The 15144-nt window shown below is 45.7% G+C and overlaps 1 pseudogene; it reads left to right on the plus strand.

Moving 5' to 3' along the window:
- Nucleotides 1-13537: 13537 nt before the first annotated feature.
- Nucleotides 13538-14879, plus strand: LOC130881979 (ornithine decarboxylase-like; annotated as a pseudogene).
- The last annotated feature ends 265 nt before the right edge of the window (nt 14880-15144 follow it).

Genomic DNA, 15144 nt, shown 5'->3' on the forward strand with positions numbered 1-15144 from the left:
CAATCTGACACCCCCTTCTGGCCTCTGTGGGTAGCTGTGAGCACGCACACCCAACACACACACACACACACACACATACACATGCACACTCATATAAAAATCAAATTAAGCCTCCTTGACTATGGGGGTACACACTGTAACTCTAATACTTGGGAGATAAAGGAAGGAAGATCAGAAGTTCAAAGTCGTCTTTGGCTACAAGGCCTATACTACTTGAGACCATGTCTCAATAGATTAATTTAAAAGAGAATGAGGGGTGCTGTAGCTCACTGATACACCTGATAAATATTGGATTCCCAGTTACTGGGTTCCCCCACCAGTGCAATAAATCAGATCAGGCTGAATTAATAAGACAGGTTTAATCTGAGCAAAGCAACTCCTAGGTAGTCTGGGGTTGGAGGGACAATCACGTGACAAGTCTAGCAATCAGGTCTTTTTTTTTTCCCCGATGGTCAGTAATTCAGGGATATCTTTTATTATTTATATAATTCTTAGCAATATGTAAAAATTACCATAAGCCATATAAGATTCAGTACATATTTACATTCTTAAAAATAATAATTTTTTTTTGTTTTTTTTTTTTTGTTTTTCGAGACAGGGTTTCTCTGTGGCTTTGGAGCTTGTCCTGGAACTAGCTCTGTAGACCAGGCTGGTCTCGAACTCACAGAGATTCGCCTGCCTCTGCCTCCCGAGTGCTGGGATTAAAGGCGTGCGCCACCACCGCCCGGCAAAAATAATTATTCTTGAGGTTGACAAAAATGTTGCTTTCCTAAATGAGTAACAGACTAATTCCAGAGATGGTTTTCCTATTTGGCTTGAATTGTCCACTTTTGTCTTCTAGTAGTGGCAATGTAGTGGGGTATGTGCCCCGCAGACTTGGGAGTTGGAGGTTGGTGGTCTTTAAAATTGTACTCCCTCACTGTCACTTTTCAGCTGAAGCAAACACGTTTCAGGCCCATGCATGGATGCCACTAGTGGATGAGACAGCTGGTGTCTCCAGGTCTTACATCAAAACCTTTCTTAAATGCTAGCAGTCAGGTCTTAAATACCCTGTAGGTGTTGTCTTGAGCTGATTCTTGGCTGAGTTTTCTCAGGGTTGGGGTCTGGAATGGGAGGAGTGGGGCCCGGTAGAGCATCCACCTAAACAACACTGAGTTGGATCAGCAGTGAACCCTGTACTGATGAGCACCCACTGGAGTGCAGGTTCTTGAGGGAGTCTCTGAAGAGCCTCAAAATGCTCCAAAGAATTCTCAGAAAGAAAGAGGATCTACTCTGTGGGTTTGAGACCAACCTGGTCTACAAGAGCTAGTTCCAGGACAGCTAGGGCTGTTACACAGAGAAGCCCTGTCTCAAAACACTGAAAAGAAAAAAGAAGAGGATCCAGTGAGTTTTGTTGCTGTTTTGAACAGGATCTTGTTGTATAACCCACCATAGCTATAGATCTAGTGAGTTTTGTTGCTGTTTTTTAAGTTGTGTAACCCGTCCTTGCTATCATCTCAGCAATCATCCTGTTTCAGGCCCCTCCCCAGTCTAGGATTACAGATGTAAGCCACTATCCCTGTCTTATTTTTTGTTTTTATGAAATGAGTCCCCTGCAATCCAGGTTGTCCTGGAATTTGCTATGTAGTTGAAGTTGGTCGTAAATTCCTGATTCTCTTGCCGGTCCCTATCATAGACAGAATTAAAGGTATATACCACCATTCCTGGCTTTTTTTTCCTTATGTTTTTGTTTACAAGTGTTTGTCTGAATGTATGCATGTGTACTGCCTGTGTCTGATGCCCATGGAAGCCCAGAGAAGGTGTCTGATCCCATGAAACTAGAGCTACAGTTTTGATCCAACATGTGGGCACTGGTACTAGAACCTGGGTCCTTTCCAAGAGCAGTGCATCTTCTTGACTGCTGAGCCACCTTGGGCAGTCTTTCTTAAGGCAGAAATGCAATTGAGACTCGGTTTGTGACATAATAGTTTAGGGCTAGCAAACATCTGAGAAGTGGCTCTTATTATTTTATTTTATTTTTCAAGACAGGGTTTCTGCTCTGACTGTCATGGAACTCACTCTGTAGACCAGGCTGACCTTGAACTCACAAAGATCTGCCTGCCTCCCAAGTCCTGGATTATAGGCATGTGTCCTGTAATCACTGTCCAGTGAAAAGTGCTTCTTTTAAAAAAAATCATAAATTTTCTTTTTGCCAGGTGTGATGTCACACACCTTTAATCCCAGAACTTTAGAGGCAGAGGCAGGTGGATCACTGTGAGTTTAAGGCCAGCCTGATCTACGTAGTGGGTTCCAGGACAGCCAGGGCTATGTAGAAACACCCTGTCTCAAACAAACAAATGAATGAACAAAACTCCATCAGATAGATAGATAGATAGATAGATAGATAGATAGATAGATAGATAGATAGATAGATCTTGTTTCCAATTGGGGGGCAGATTTCTTTTTTTTCATTTTTTTTTTTTTTTTTTTTTTTTTTTAGTTTTTTCGAGACAGGGTTTCTCTGTGGTTTTGGAGCCTGTCCTGGAACTAGCTTTTGTAGACCAGGCTGGTCTCGAACTCACAGAGATCCACCTGCCTCTGCCTCCCGAGTGCTGGGATTAAAGGCGTGCGCCACCACCGCCCGGCGGGGGGCAGATTTCTTTCATCTCCCATATGACCTAGGAATGAGCGAGGAAACTTCCACTGTTTCCAGGGAAGAAATGAGAAAGGCAGGTGCAATCGTATATCCTCCTAGCACATGGCAATTGTACAGAATGCCCCCCGAGTCCCTGGTGAAGTTGCTTTTCATACCATGAGACACTATGACTCAGATGTAAACTAGTTTGATGTTGAGCTACTGAGCCACAGGATGAAGGGTTCCACGCATGCTCAGGTAGGTAAGGAACTTGGAGAGGAGCTTAGTGCTGGAACTGTAGACTGCAGGTTGGACCAGACCGAGGGTGGGGGCGGTGGGGGGTGGACACAGACGATAGGACAGGTGGGACTAGACACTGGATGGGACCAAGAGGCTGGGTGTCGCAAGCCTGAGGCCAGGTGGAATTTGAGAGCAAGCCCATGTCTAGGAAGTCAGAATTTCAAAAGGATGCTCCTGAAAGATTGAAATTAAACGGTTGGCTGGTAAAAGAAGTATTGGCAAAGTTGAACAAACTGCTTGCCCAAAGAAATTGGTTTGCAAGAGCTCTTTGAGAGAAACAGTGAGGTGATCTGTTGACTTATAGTTTTATCTTTCCAGGCAAGAGAATCCTAGAGGAGTCGGTTGACAGGGGGACCTCAGTTCTCAGTCCAAGAAGTTCAGTTACCCTAAAGTTAGTCTTTAGATTAACCCAGCTACTGTTGATGGGCACTTACATTTCCCCCAGCATTTCTCTGCCTCATGTGTTGTTTCAGTGATGCCCTGAGCATATTTAGGGAGAGTTTCCAGGGTTCCCATCTGGAACTAGAAGAGCTAGGTGCAAGAATGAGCAATTTCCCTGGAGTCCAATAACCTTCTCCCTGGCTCCCAGAAGGGGAAATCCTCCCTCTGTGGTCACTAGGAAGACAGCAGGAACTCCTAGGGCTTTGCCCACACTGCCTGCCTGCCCACCTGCCTGTCTTCCCTTGTTCTGGCAGATTAACGGTGACCTGTGACCCTGACAGGCTGGCCACACTCCCGGCCAATTTCAGTCTGTCTAAAGTAGTCCCAGGGGTGGTCAGGGCCTGGGGATGTGTTGACCAGATGGGTCTGGGAGGTCTTGGATCGGCTTATCCCAGGAGGCAGAGCAGGTGGGTAGCCCCTAGCACCCGCCCCCAATATTCCCCATCATGCATCACTGGGCTGAAGCAGGAGCCAGATGGTGGGGATGGGGCAGCTTTGTAGCTCCTGGCCTAACAAAGGATCCTCTATACTGCCCCCTCCTACTTCCTAGCTCAGCCAGTCTAGTCTCTGGCTGCCAATCACTCTCGATCCTGGATTTCTGTAGAGACTATCACTCTTCCCACTCCATTCCCAGAGGAAGCTTCCCAGGAAGCGTTCCTGGAGAGCCTTGGACTTGGAAAACATATCTGTCAACCTGAGAATGGACAAATGTGGCCACTGTAGTGTGGCCAGCCATCTGGTCACAACTGGTTGCAGACTCAAATGCAGTGATAAAATGAAGTGCAATGGGTCAGGTAGGGGTTGTGGCAAACAAATCAACACCTGACACTTAGTGAGCCTTCAGCATTGATCTCAGAGATTGTTCTGGATGACCTTGAGAGGAGATGCTCACAGGAGAGTCTTGAGGTGAAGAGGACCCGCTTGGGAGTCTGTGGTCAATCCACATCAGCGACCTGAGCGCACTCTGGGACAAATCACCGGAGTTCTCATGGCATTACCCAGAGTGTAATGTAATGGAAGCAGCCTCTGGAAGCACTCAACACATGCAGGTTAAATTCGCTGTCTTCCTAAACAGAGGGAGAACGTGCAGGTCTGGAGGTGTGAGGCCTCCAGGTGAGAGGTTCCAGGGCGTGGTAGTTGTCAGGTTCAGGCCCAGAAACCTGAGTACTCCGCAACTACAAGCTTGGGCTCTTTCCTTAGCTGAAAAGGTTAAATGACAGCAGGTGCCTCATTTTATTCAAGAAGCATTTGAAACCCAAGGCCTATATATTATTAAAAAATCATAACGTAAGACTGTAGTGAGGATTAAATAAATTATTGACCAAGAGGCATACAGAGCGCCCTGAATTACAGAACTGTAAGGGCATCAGTAGAGGCCCTGGGGAGGAGTGACTAGAGAGAGTCCTTGGGGCTAGGGAAGGGAAGGGAAAGGCTGCTACGGGTGGCCAGGAGCCCATGGCTTAGCCTCCACCATTTCTTTTATGCTTTCTTCTTCCTGTCTACCATGTCTCAGGAGCCTGGGCTTCCAGGATTCTCTAGATTCTATCAGAACCCCTGCGAGCAAAAGTGAAGGATGACTTGGAAGGGAGGCAAACAAGGGCTGTCCCAGGGCCGGCATTCAGGAGGGCCGTTCTTCAGAATCCCTCTCCACCCCTCACACAGGGCCTGAGTGCTTTAAATTGGCCCCCTGGTGCCAAGTGAGGTCTATTAATAGTAAAGTAATGAGGTAATTACTGTGATGTTAAAAAATTACCGGCGAATGCTTTTGAGGAAATTTCTGAGGGAAAGAGAGGCCGTGTGAAACATCCGCAAAGAAAAGAAGAGTTGTTCTGATGGAAGGTGGGTGATGAGGCCGGTGCTGTGTGGAGGACCACAGAGAGGAGAATGGACGCGGAACCAGGGGTTCTCAGGCCTTAGGAAACCCTGACTTTGACTGGTGCGAAGCCGTAGATTCCAGTGTTAAAAGAAGGCTCTGAAGCTAGCCTCGCTCCCTTCATCAGTCTTTCTGAGACAGTGTCCCCCTATGTCTCTCTGCCCAGCCTGACACTGACTCTGTAGACTAAGCTGATCTCAAATTTACAGAGAGCCACCTGACTCTATCTCCTGAGTGCTGGGACAAAATGGGGCTGGAGAGATGATGGTTCAGGGATCATGAGCACTTGCTGCTCTTTCAGGAGACCCAGGTTCAATTCCCAGCATCTACATAGCAGTTCACAACTGCCTGTAACTCCAGTTTCATGGAATCTGACACCTTCACACAGACATACATGCTGGCGAGAAACCAGTGCACAGGCAATAAAATAAATAAATTTTAAACCGGGCGATGGTGGCGCATGCCTTTAATCCCAACACTCAGGAGGCAGAGGCAGGCGGATCTCTGTGAGTTCGAGGCCAGCCTGGTCTACAGAGCTAGTTTCAGGACAGGCTTCAAAGCCACAGAGAAACCCTGTCTCAAAAAACCAAAAATAGCCGGGCGGTGGTGGCGCACGCCTTTAATCCCAGCACTTGGGAGGCAGAGGCAGGCGGATCTCTGTGAGTTCGAGACCAGCCTGGTCTACAAGAGCTAGTTCCAGGACAGGCTCCAAAACCACAGAGAAACCCTGTCTCAAAAAAAAAAAAAAAACCAAAAATAAATAAATAAATAAATAAAATTTAAAAAGTATTGAAAGTTGCTTGCTGAGTAAAATGAAAAACTCTTAAAAATAGCAATAACAATGTCAATCCCAATAAAGCAATGCGCCGGGCGGTGGTGGCGCACGCCTTTAATCCCAGCACTCGGGAGGCAGAGGTAGGCGGATCTCTGTGAGTTCGAGACCAGCCTGGTCTACAAGAGCTAGTTCCAGGACAGGCTCCAAAACCACAGAGAAACCCTGTCTCGAAAAACAAAAAACAAAAAACAAAAACAAAAAAAAACCTCCAATAAAGCAATGCTCAAACCAGAAACAGAAATTTAAATTAATTATTAGCATTATTATATATGTTTTTAAAGCAGGTCTCATGTATCAGGACTAGCTTCCTATTCATTATGTAGCTGAGGACGACTTTGAACTTCTGATCTTGCTGCACTGCTTCCCAAGTGCTGTCACACCTAGTTTATGAAGTTTGGGGGGAATCAAACTCAGGGTTTCCTGCATGCTAAGCAAGTACTCCATAAGTACTCCATTAACTGAGCTACGTCACAGTCCCTTGCTTTTTTGATTGTTTTTTTGAGACAGAGTTATTCTGTGTAACTGCCTTGGCTGTCCTGGAACTCACTCATATAGACTAAGCTGGGTGATGTAGTTTAGTTCAGGGCCCAGTTTGGGGCTACAAGAATGAGACCTTGTCTCAAAAACAAATAGCTGGGCAGTAGCAGAGCACTTTTGATTGAGAGGCAGAGGCAGGCAGATCTCTGAGTTCAAGGCCAGCCTGCTCTATAAAGCAAGTTCTAGGAAAGTCAGGGATATACAGAGAAACCCTGCTTCAAAAAACAAACAAGGGACCAGACGGTGGTGGAGCACATCTTTAATCCCAGTACTTGGGAGGCAGAGGCAAGAGGGTTTTTGCGAGTTCAAGGTCAGCCTGCTGTACAGAACTAGTTTCAGGACAGCTAGGGCTATTACACAGAGAAACCCTGTCTCGAAAAAACAAAGCAAGTAAACAGACAAACAAAAACCCAAAACAAGCAAACAAGGGGCTGGTGAGATGGCTCAGTAATTAAAAACACTGGGTGCTCTCGCAGAGGATCAAGGTTTGATTCCCAGCACTCACATGGTGGCTCACAATAACCTGTAACTCCAGTTTCAGGGCATCCTAGGCCCTCTTCTGACCTTCATAGGCACCAGGCACTCACATGGCAAGCAAATATGAATTCAGGAAAAACATTCATACAAACACAAAAAATAAAATAAAGAAACAAAAACCCAAACAAACAAAAAAATAGTAATTTTTTGTAGTGATATTTCATTTGTATTTTATAAATAAAGATTGTCTGAAGATTAGAGAGTAAAACAGTAACCCTGGTCAGCCATACAGACAAGGCAGTGGTGGTTTTGTTCTCTGATCTTCAGGCAAGCTTTATTTATTAAAATACAAATGAAATATCATTGCAATTATTTCCATAGCCCTTGCCTAGAATGTGCAAGGCTCTGGATTCAACTTCAGTGCCACTAAATAAATACTGAATTAATGAGGAAGTAAATAGATAGGTAAATAGCGACAATCGGAGCCAGGTGGCTCTTCCAGAAGGTGTAAGTTTGGTTCCCAGAACCCATTCAGGTGGCTCACAACCACCTGTAACTCCAGCTCCAGATCTGACACCCTCTTCTGTCCTCTGAGGGCACACACACACAAACATAACATACACACCCAATCTCACCATCACTCCCACAATGCCTAGTGGCACATACCTTTAATCCTGGCACTTGGGAGGCAGAGGCAGGTGGATTTCTGTGAGTTCCAGGATAGTCAAAGGTATACAGTCAGACTCTGTCTCAGGAAAAGAAGAGGAAGAGGAAGAAAAAAAGAAGAGGAGAAGAAGGAGGAGGAGGAAGAAGAGGAGGAGGAAGAGGAAGAGCAGGAGGAGAAGGAGAAGGAGAAGAAAAAGAAGAGTTTAAAAATCAACCAAACAAAACGAGTGAGATATCATTGGCCCGTGATTCCCAAACTTAGGAGGCTAAGGAGGGAAGATTTCCAGTTTGAGGCTAGCTTGAGCTATGCTGGTAACTCCTGTAGGAAAGAAACAAAAGATAAAGGGGGGGGGGTGAGGGAGACAAGGAAGAGGTGAAAGAGAAAAAAAGGAAGGAGAAACCCACTTCTTTTCCACTTTGTTACTTATTCCCTTGTCTTCAGCCAGAATTAAACTAGATGGCCAGGCCCCTGCACTGGCAGCCCTGGCTGTCTGCTGCCCCCTGCTGGTATTCCCGCAAACAAAGTTTTAATTAGCAAAAGGGTTGAGGAAAGGGATATGCAAAGCATTGGTTCACAGAAACTCAGGCTGCCCTGCTCAGCTGGTATTTTGGGATGTGAAGCATGGAGGCAGAATCTGTACGACCTGAATTCAACATTAGTGTATCTGGAGCCCTAAACAAGGCCTTTCCCCAGTGACTGCTCGTGGGCTGGAGGGACAGGGCTGGTTGAAGTGTCGTACTGTAGCTGAAATGGCTTAGACGGAGAACCTGAATGATGAACACCTTCCTGGCTCCTAGTGACTTCATCAAAAGCATGGATTCTTTGCCCTGGTCGGCCTTGTCTGCTTCATTCTCTGAAAGTTTATGTTCCTTGCTACCCGAGCATTGTGAAAACCCAACTTAAACTTCACTGAAACTTTGCACTACTATGTTATGTCAAAGACAGTTGCCTTTGAGGAAACCTTTAAATACATGTGTGCCTGCAGGCCAGAAGAGAGCACCAGATCTCATTACAGATGGTTGTGAACCATCATGTGGTTGCTGGGAATTGAACTCAAGAACACCCACTGTGAGTTCGAGACCAGCTTGGTCTACAAGAGCTAGTTCCAGGACAGGCTCCAAAACCACAGAGAAACTCTGTCTCGAAACCAAAAAAAAAAAAAAAAAAAAAAAGAACACCCAGTGCTCTTAATCTCTGCACCATCTCTCCAGTCCCCCCTTTTCCCATTTGAGACAAGGTCTCAATGTGAAACCCTTGTTAGTCTGGAACACAGGATGTAGAGCTTGCTTACTTTAAACTGGTAGTCATCTTCCTGCCCTTGCCTCTGAAGTGCTGGGATGGTAGGCATGTACCACCTCTCCTAGTTCATCCATTCATCTGTTTGTTGAGACAGGGTCTTTCTACATAGCCCTGGCTGTCCTGGAAATCACTGTGTAGATTAGGCTCCCCAGACTCATAGAAATCTGCCTGCCCAGTCTGCCACCCAAGTGCTGGGATTAAAGACATACCGTAATGCCTGTCTATTTGTTTATGTTTTAAGGGTGAGGTACATACAACCCAGGCTGGCTTCTGAATTCCTGATTCTCTTGCTTCCACCTTCCAAGTGTTGTGATTAGAGGAGTGTGATATGAGCCAGGCACGGTGACTGCCTGAATGTATGCGCTGCACCAAGTGCGTTCCTGGTGTTGTGGAGGTCACAAGAGGACATCTCTTCTCCTAGAATTGCAGTTACGAATGGTTATGAGCTGCCATGTATGTGCTAGGAACCTAACCTGGGTCCTCTGTAAGAACAGCAAATGCTTTTGACTGCTGAACCAGCCCTCCCGACGCTTTTCCTCTACTTCTGAGACAGGGTCTCACTATGTAGCTCTGCTGGCCTGGAGCTTTGCTATGTAGATCAGTCTGCCCCTCCTCTGCCTTCTAAGAACTAAGGTTAAAGTCAGGTGCCATCACACCTGTCTTAAATGGTTTTTAAAATAGCACATATTAAAGATACATAATGTTGGATTTCACCTTGACGTTTTCATGGATGTCTGATGTAATTTGATCACATTTTACCTCCATTCACCTCTCCTGCCCTACTCCTGCTCTCACCAGGGCCCTTTCCCTCCCAAGTCCCCCTTCACACCTCTCCTATTAATTAATTAATTAAATTTATAATTAATTTTTTTGTTTTGTTTTGTTTTTCGAGACAGGGTTTCTCTGTGGCTTTTTTTTTGAGCCTGTCCTGGAACTAGCTCTTGTAGACCAGGCTGGTCTCGAACTCACAGAGATCCGCCTGCCTCTGCCTCCCGAGTGCTGGGATTAAAGGTGTGCGCCACCACCGCTCGGCTATAATTAATTTTTGAGACAGGGTTTTTGTATATAGTATCCCTGACTGTCCTAAAACTCGATTTGTAAACCAGGCTGGGTTTGAACACAAAGAGATCTGCCTGCCTTTGCCTCAGCCCAGCTAAACTTTCTTACAAGTTGTGAAGTGCGGTACATGTGCAGTATCTGGCTCTCACAGTCTCAGAGTGGTGAACACGGATCTACAATGCCCAACCAGATTCTTGAGAATCACAGAGTATTTCCCTTCTCTGTCAATCTAATTATCTTCAGTAGAAGGCAAGAGTGCCAGAGTATTCACTGGTGATATTTAACAAGAGTTTTGTTCTCGGAAGGCTGATTGGCTAATGCCCAACAATAAACACTTTTATAGATTATGAATGCTCCACATCATCATGAAGGAAACCTGCCTTGTTCCACCAAAAGTTTTAATGTCATATACTTCTTTCTCATTCATTCTTATTGTCTCTTCTTTCGTATGATACTGTATGACTGACCAACACACTTTTTTATTTTTATTTTTTATTTTTTTGAGACAGGGTTTCTCTGCGGGACAGTCCTGGCTGTGGTTTTGGATCCTGTCCTGGAACTAGCTCTTGTAGACCAGGCTGGTCTCGAACTCACAGAGATCCGCCTACCTCTGCCTCCCAAGTGCTGGGATTAAAGGCGTGTGCTACCACCGCCCGGCTTAGTCCTGGCTGTTCTTGAACTTACTCTGTAGACCAGGTTGGCCTGAGACTCACAGAGATCTGCTTGCCTCTGCCTCTGGTTCCTGGAAATAAAGGTGTATATTATCACACCAGGCAGAAGCACTAAAATATTTTTTGAGATTTTAATTTTTTTGTGTGTGAGTGCTTGCCTCAATGTCTGTGCACCCCGTGAAAGCCAAAAGTCAAGGACTGGGTGTGGACCACACACCTGTCACCTAGGTATGGGGAGGTGGGGTTAGGAGGATCAGGAGTGCAAAGCCAGTGTCTACTACTTAGTGAGTTCAGGCCAGCTTGGGCTTTAGGAGACCCTACCTCAAACAAACAAACAAACAAACAAACAAACAAACAAAATACAAATAGAAAAAGCCCAGTCACTAATCCTCCCATCTGGTTGTGTTCCATCTACCTTACAGACGTCAGCATCAGCATACTGTAATGGTGTTGTGTATATAATAGGTAGTGTGATTATTCAGAGAACTCTCAGGGGCTAGAGAGATGGTTCTGCGGTTAAGAGCACTGATTGCTCAGCCGGGGCGGTGGTGACACACGCCTTTAATCCCAGCACTTGGGAGGTAGAGACAAGTGGAGCTCTGTGAGTTCCGAGGCCAGCCTGGTCTACAAGAGCTAGTTCCAGGTCAGGCTCCAAAACTACAGCAAAACCTTGTCTCGAAAAACTAAAAAAAAAAAAAAAAAAAAGCACTGATTGCTCTAGCAGAGGACCCGGATTCAATTCCCAGCACCCATGGCAGATCACAACTGTCTATAACTCCAAGATCTGACAGACACACATGCAGGCAAAACACCAATGCACAGCCGGGCGGTGGTGGCGCACGCCTTTAGTCCCAGCACTCGGGAGGCAGAGGCAGGCGGATCTCTGTGAGTTCGAGACCAGCCTGGTCTACAAGAGCTAGTTCCAGGACAGTCTCCAAAACCACAGAGAAACCTTGTCTCGAAAAACCAAAAAAAAAAAAAAAAAAAAAAAAACCAAAAAACACCAAAAAATAAAACCAATGCACATAAAATAAATTACTAAAAAAAAAAAAAAAAATAACTGGGCGGTGGTGGCACAGGCCTTTAGTCCTAGCACTTGGGAGACTGAGGCAGGTAAATCTTTTGAGTTCAAGGCCAGCCTGGTCTTCAGAGTGAGTTCCAGGACAGCTAGGGCTACACAGAGAAACCCTGTCTCAAAACAAAAACAAAAAACAAAAACAAAATTTAAAAAAATTGAGAGAACACTCAGTAGTAAATATGCTAGTCTCTTTTGTTGGCTTGTGTGAATAGTCTTCCGACTGTATTGAGCTTCTGTCATTGTCATCGTAGGCTTAAAATCGTCCCACAGATCTCATCAGCCTGACCTAGTCCTTTCTTGTCTTCACTTGTTCTTCAAACTGTTGTTCACTAACCGTGATTTCTTTTTCATAAAATTTATTTTATTTATTATATATAGTGTTCTGTTTACATGTTTTCCTGCATGCCAGAAGAGGGCACCAGATTCATTACAGATGGTTGTGAGTCACCACGTGGTTGCTGGGAATTGAACTCATGAACTCTGGAAGAGCAGTCAATGCTTTTACCCTCTGAGCCTTTTCTCTAGGCCATTCACTTACCTTGTATAGGCTGGAATTCCATATCAGAACTCAGGGAGGATAGCAGGGAGGTGGTGGCGCACGCCTTTAATCCTAGCACTTGAGAGGCAGAGGCAGGCGGATCTCTGTGAGTTCGAGACCAGCCTGGTCTACAAGAGCTAGTGCCAGGACAGGCTCCAAAACCACAGAGAAACCCTGTCTCAAAAAACCAAAAAAAAAAAAAAAAACTTAACAGGAATAAAGGCACATGCCATAACACCTGCTCTTATGCTTGTATTTGGAAACAGGGTCTCTTGTGCTCCACGCTGTCAACTCACTGTCTAGACTAGCACCCATTGTGAATTCCTGATTTCCCTTCTCCACCTTCAGAGTGCTGGGATTATAGCAATTGTCCACAAGGTCCCCCTCCTTCCTTTCCTTCCCTTCTTTCTCTCTCTCCCCTGTCTGCCACCTCTTGAGACAGAGTCTCCTTACATAGCTTCCGCTGGCTTGGAACTCAAGCTGGTCTCAAACTTGGAAAGATCTATCTGCCTCCCAAGTGCTAGTGTCCTTTTATTCTTACATTTTTTTTTAGATTTATTCATTTATTAGTATGGAGTTTTTGCCTGCACGATGTCTATGCACCACATGCATTCCTGGTGCCTACAAAAGCCAGAACAGGGTATCAGATCCCCGGAGTCACATGGTTGTTAGCCACTTCCTGAGTGCTGGGAACCTAGGCTGTCTGGAAGAGTAACCAGTGTTCTTAACTTTGGGACATCTCTCCAGCCCCCTTAAAGAAAACACATCGTGTGTACGTATGCATGTATGTGTGTGATTGTGTGCATGATATATATGTGTACAGAAGTATGTACCACAACTCTGTGGAGTTCTTTCCACCATTATGTGGGCTCTGAGAGATGGAGCTAAGGACACCAAGATTATATGACAAGGTCCTTTACCCTCTGAGTCATCTTGCCAGCTCTCTTTCTTCTTTAAAAAAAAAAGAGTTGAAAGATGCCAAGATGCTAACATAACTGCCAGTGTGCTGATGTCATGGGGCTGGGAAGCAGAAATTCTTTCACCACTTCCAGGAGACAGCGTTCAGAGTTCCTGAATAGCTTGCCTTGTGAGGAGCTGGCAATAATTTCATTCCATCTCTAGGTTTTTTTGTAGGCACATCGAGAACCATGAACAGCTTTCAGAAGGAAGAGTTTGACTTTCACATCCTCGATGAAGGCTTTACTGCCAAGGACATTCTGGACCAAAACATTAATGAAGTTTCTTCCTCTGATGACAAGGACGCTTTCTATGTCGCGGACCTTGGAGACATTCTGAGGAACCATCTAAGAAGGCTAAAGGCTTTTCCCCGTGCCACTTCCTTTTATGTAGTCAAAAGTAATGACAGCAGAGCCATAGTGAGCACCCTAGCTGCTGTTGGGACAGGTTTTGGCTGTGCAAGCAAGACTGAAATACCGTTGGTGCAGGGGCTCGGGTGCCTCTGGACAGGGTTATCTATGCAAATCCTTGTAGACAAGTGTTTCAGATCAAGGATGCTGCTAGTAATGGAGTCCAGGTGATGACTTTTGACAGTGAGGTTGAGCTGATGAAGGTCGCCAGGCATGTCCAAAGGCAAAGGGGGTTTTGCGAATTGACACTGATGATTTCAAAGCAGTTTGTCACCTCAGTGTTAAGTTTGGTGCCACACTCTAAACCTGCAGGCTTCTCTTGGAACAGGCGAAAGAACTAAATACTGATGTCATTGGTGTCAGCTTCCATGTAAGGAGTGGATGTATAGATTCATCCAGGCCCTGTCGGATGACCGCTGTGTTTTTGGCATGGGAACAGAAGTTGGTTTCAGCATGTATCTGCTTGATATTGGTGGTGGCTTTCCTGGATCTGAGGGTACTGAAGGGATCACCGGTGTGATCAACCCAGCTCTGGACAAGTGCTTCCCACCAGTCTCTGGGGTGAGAGCCATAGCCGAGCCAGGCAGATACTATGTGGGTCAGCTTTCACACTGGCAGTCAATATCATTGCCAAAAAGACGGTATGGAAGGAGCGACTGGCTCTGATGACGAGCAAACCTCCATGCATTACGTGAATGACGGAGTGCATGGATCATTTAACTGCGTTCTTTATGATCACACACATGTGAAGGCCCTGCTGCCAAAGAGACCCAAGCCAGATGAGAAATATTACTCATTCAGCATCTGGGGACCAATATGTAATAGTCTTGATCGGATCGAGTGCTGTAACCTGCCTGACATGCATGTGGGTGATTGGCTGCTCTTTGAGAACAGGGGTGCATACACTGTTGCCGCTGTGTCTACTTTCAGTGGGTTCCAGAGGCCTTCTGTCTACTATGTAATGTCAAGGCCGATGTGGCAACTCACGAAGCAGATCCAGAGTCATGGCTTCCCACCAGAAGTGGAGGAGCAGGATGTTGGCACTATGCCCATGTCTTGTGCCCAGGAGAGCGGGATGGACCGTCACCCAGCAGCCTGTGCTTCTGCTAGTATCAGTGTGTAGATGGCATTCTTGTAGCTCTTACCTGCAAGTTTACCTTGAATCAATTGGTGTGGGGGGACCATTTAACCTAATTCCTGCTAGTTTTGGAATGTCTTTGTAAGAGTAGTGTGGGCACGGATGCAGTGTGGCAAGCTAGGAGGTGGGTCACACTTACCTGTGTTCCTATGGGAACTTTGAATAAATATTTGTTTTATATGGGTTTTTATCACTTTTCAGACATGCTACTAACATGTGCCCCTCAGCTGCTGAGCAAGCATTTGTAGCT

This window comes from Chionomys nivalis, chromosome 9 (assembly GCF_950005125.1).
Source record: "Chionomys nivalis chromosome 9, mChiNiv1.1, whole genome shotgun sequence".
In the NCBI taxonomy this organism is placed as follows: Eukaryota; Metazoa; Chordata; class Mammalia; order Rodentia; family Cricetidae; genus Chionomys; species Chionomys nivalis.